The sequence below is a fragment of the Carassius gibelio genome, chromosome A14 (genome assembly GCF_023724105.1).
Source record: "Carassius gibelio isolate Cgi1373 ecotype wild population from Czech Republic chromosome A14, carGib1.2-hapl.c, whole genome shotgun sequence".
Classification (NCBI taxonomy): Eukaryota; Metazoa; Chordata; class Actinopteri; order Cypriniformes; family Cyprinidae; genus Carassius; species Carassius gibelio.
Window position 1 is genome coordinate 18,601,720 of NC_068384.1, and position 4,778 is coordinate 18,606,497.

Below are 4,778 nucleotides of genomic sequence, written 5' to 3' on the forward strand. Positions count from 1 at the left end.
CAAGGTCTTATTTTACACCAGAAAAGAAAAAAAAAATGCTGAAAGAAAATGAAGCTTTAGGACTATTGAGGTTTGTTTTTGACATTATTTTCATGACAATTAAGCACATTTATTGTTGCCGTGATATCCATCAAAATGTATTAAACAGAATTTAGATTATCGGCCCAAGTCTATTGACATTAGTTAATAAAACTATCCCTTTAACTCAAATAACTTGGAGGGATCTGAAAGTGTACTCTAATTTTGATCAGTGTTCTTTTTCAAATATCTCATTTAAGTTTTTTTTTTTTACACTGTGCTTCAGAATATATTTAACTCACAAAATATGCTTAAATAACTGCCCTTTTACTCCTGTTAAGATGACTTCAAATAGAACTAAACAGTTACCCAGTAACAGATTTCTATATGCTTTTACAATATCTCATTACTTCTGATGGCTACAAAGTACAATTAAAGAAAAAGTTAATGTAATTAAGTTACAATTAATTGCATTTGTACAGTCTGCCTTTATTTTTAAGTTACACTGTCGTAATACTTGGGTTCCCCGTGGGCTGCTGACAGATATTCAAATGAGCACATACAAAGACAATAAGACAATAAAATCCCTTTAGGCTACATCCACACGAAGCCATAGCTTTCCCTATCCGATCTACCCAATCTAAAGAAATATCTGCATCCACACGAAACCACAAAACCGACACAAAACGATGTAGTATACATGCCAGACCAGTATGTGGTGCTGTAATTCTGCCACAGAGATACACTAAAAATGGAGAAGAAGACTTGGACTATGCGCATAAACCTTGTGCGCAGTATACAAACGAACATGGAACAATACATGAATTAATCTTCGTTAATGTTAGTTAATAAAAAGACAATCGTTCAGTGTTTGTTCATGTTTTTGTTGCTGTTACCTGGCGTTGCAGTGTCTGACTAGGGGCGAGACATGGGCCGATGACATCACCATTTCAGAAAATATACGGATTTGCTGTCCACATGAAAACGCAAGGTCGACGTTTTCAGATTTATCCACTCTAGGACCCGGTATAAAAAGATTCACTATGCCAAAACACCGGATCTGTGTGGACGAAACGCCTATATGATTAAAAATGTATGCGTATACAGCTTAGCATGTCTTTGTGTGGACGGAGCCTCAGTCTCTTCTTTTCAGTCTTCTTTTACCTTTTATTCCCATTAGCTGTGATGGTATGATGGTAGCTCCAGCACATGGCCACCAGGGGGAGATTAATGTCACAAAGGTGTCGACCACTGCATATGTTGCATTCAACTCAAACCAGCAATCTCGTGCAGGGTCACCCTGGCGAATATGTTGCACGCTTTAGTCTCTTGTATTCCAGCCTGGGTGTATAGGTAAAAATAAAACACCAACCAAAACCAGCAAGATTGTCGGTAAAACCGCACCAACTCTCCACGGAAGCACTAGCATTGGATAATGCAATGGGGCAGTGACCGCAAAGTAGCAATCTAAGCTGATAACGAAGAGATTAAGTATGGAGGCAGTGCATAACATGACATCCAGGGAGTTGTAGATGTTGCAGAAGTGGGCCCCAGTGGGCAGTCGCCCGTAACTTGGTAAAGGGAGGAAAACGGCAGCACGAGAGCACCCAGTAGAAAGTCTGTAATTGCCAAAGATACAATGAAGCAGTTGGTGACATTACGTAGGCGTCTGGTCATGTACACAGCCAGACAAACCAACATATTTCCACTGAGAGTGAAGAGGATAAGAACGGAGAGCATCACAGCTAATGCTATCTTAGATGTCATTTCTGTGTTTGTGTGATTTATTTATGGTTTTATCGGTAACAAAACACTACGAGTATGTCTGTTTTTCATATTTTCTGTGTGAATGTTCCTGTAGCTTAACAATGGCAAAATGCAAAGCAATTTTTTTTGTAGTCGAGATGTTAAAAATGCAATGCAATGTCAAGTTGTGTAAATTTCTGAATGCAGGTGTGTGTGTGTGTGTGTGTGTGTGTGTGAAAATCCTATTTTCTGTTTGTGTGAACGTTCCTGTAGCTCAAGGGTGTGTGTTTAATTTCTGGCAATGCACATGGTTGCATCAGCTATATCGATCAATGCAAAAATTGTAGTTCATGATGTTCAAAATGCTGTGCAGTTTTTGTGTTATTGTCTGCTTGTGCCAGTGTTCCTGTAGCTCAACAGTACCATGGTTGTGCATTTTTATTCCAGGCAACCCACATACTTGCATCTGCTAAATCCATTAATGTAAAATCCAGTGCAGTTTTTGAATGTGAAGATCCATGATTTTATTGTTTTATTGGTAGAGAAACACTTGGAATGCAGGTTTGTTCATCTTTTTTTTTCTGGCCATGTGAATGTTCCTGTTGCTCAACACTGCCAAGGCTTTTCCAGACAATGTGCATACTTGCATCTTCCAAATGCATCAATGCAAAATGCAATGCAGTTTTTGTAGGTCAAAATGTTTAGTAAGGTCTAATCCCAATGGTATCCTTCCACACTGCAGGGTATGTCCTCCTCCTCCATTGATCCATCTGTTCATCCATCCACCTTCCGCCGGCTATTTTGTTTTTAGACTGAAGTGTGTTGGCCTCTGCTGGTCACAGTGAGGTACTACATTTTCCTCCTCTTTCTCTTGTTTAAAACAGAAGAGAGATGCATTTAGATAAGAGGTTGTCAACCTTAGCCAAACCAATTGCAAAATGCTAGACTACTTAGAGTAATAATATAATATAAAAAAAAATGACAGTCATCATTGCATTATGCTAAGCCAGTGTTGACTTCTGCAATTACTGGTTCCGTTATATCTCTGTTTTCTGTGACAGAGAAATATGTTTTATGCTTTATATTTGGGGTCAGTATAACTGAACCACAAAATCCACTGGTCAAGTGAACTTAATTGTCATGCAAACTGACTATCCAGTGCATGTCAATTAATGCAATTTTATCAGCTTTTTTGTTGCTTTTTGCTTATTATTATTATTATTATTATTTAGACTATTATTTTATATGAATAAAAAGGGAGAAGAAACAATTTAAAGCAAAGATCTCTGTGGATTAAGACATCTTGCAATAGTGATAATAAATCAAGGTAAAAGGCTAAACTGTTTCTTTTTTTTTAAATAAAGAAAATAATTTTATCACTTGAGAATACATTAAATTGATTGAAGTAAATAATTTCATATTTATGTTCACCAGTGAATCCTGAAAAATCTTATCAGATGAAATAAAAAGATATTTTGAAGATAGCTGGTAATCAAACAGTTGGTAGTTGGTAGTACTTATTTTCCACTATGGAAGCCAATAGCCAGCTGCCAACTGTTTCATTACCAACAATCTTCAAAATATCTTCTTTTATGTTCAACATAAGAAAGCAACTAATACAGGTTTGTAACGACATGAGGGTGAGTAAATGATGACAGAATTTTCATTTTTGGGTGAACTATCCCTTTAAAGACATAATTGTAGAGTAACAAAAAGCTCTCAGACACCCACACAACACATTGTGTGTGTGTGTGTGTGTGTGTGTAGGACGGTAGGCCGAAAGGGAACACGATGCTCTAACACTCATTAGTGTGACACAACATTTGAGACATAATGATAAAAGCTCCAGTAGAGATAATATCATATTTGCACATATTAGCTTTATTCGTTTTCAATGAAAACAGATACTCTTTTGTCCTTTTAGAGTGAGATGAGTGAGAGGATTCTTGAGGTTTTTCCTTGATAAAATGGCCTTATGTCTATTTCCCTGAGCTTTATCCACAGTCTGTGTGTGTGTGAGAGAGACATTAATATAAATTCCGTCTTTGAAGACCTCTGTCAGCTGCGTCACTTCTGTGCAGTATGTTTTCATGTCTACATCCTGAGATCTTAGCATACAATGCATAAAATATTAAGTTCACCATTTCTATAGATGGAAATCATATTAGTTTATTTTCAAGGTGGGACGTCGCCTGAGAGAGAGGGCTAGCATTTGTCATCTAGTCATAGCCAATACATAGCCAACACTTAAATAGCCTGGGCATATAGTAGCATTTCATCTTTTATAAAATGCGATTTTGGCCAAATGCATTTTACCACAGGAAAAACTGAGCGCTCCGTCTATATAGCTAAAAAAACTAGTTTGTAACCTGTAGATGAAAATGTAATGTGATCCCGGCAGCGGCAGGCGCCGTCGCCGTTTTAATGACGGACAAAAAAAAAAAAAAAAAAACATTTACACGCATTCGCTGGTCAAAAACGATATATTGATAACAACAACATATAATTTGTTTTTACCATCGGAAAATCATAACAAGTTTCGTACTGGAATTTACACAAAGCAGCGAGTGATCCTCGTCACCTAGATAACTATATTTCTAAGAAATTTATTCTTTGATTTATGATTGCTGATACACTTAATTTTTTAACATTTAGGATAATCATGTTATGGTATACTCTCCGTATACTCTCTGTATAAAAAGTAGTAAAACATGGTTTTACTACAGTAATGTAGTAGTAACTAAAAAAAATTACAGAAGATCACTGTGAAATCTTTATATTTTATCATGCAGAATGTAATTCATGATTCATTCCAAGGCTTCGTTTATTTGATCCAAAATACAGCAAAAACAGTAATATAGTGTAATATTTTTACAATTTTAAATAACTGTTTTCTATTTGAATATATTTTAAAATGTAATTTATTTTTGTGATCAAAGCTGAATTTTCAGCATCATTACTGCAGTCAGTACTCTTCAGTGTCACGTGATCCTTCAGAAATGCTTTTCACTGCA

General features: G+C 36.2%; 1 pseudogene; it reads right to left on the reverse strand.

The window, feature by feature from the left end:
* Nucleotides 1-1,131: 1,131 nt before the first annotated feature.
* LOC128027109 (histamine H2 receptor-like) lies at nucleotides 1,132-1,785 on the reverse strand (annotated as a pseudogene).
* Between the last annotated feature and the right edge of the window lie 2,993 nt (nucleotides 1,786-4,778).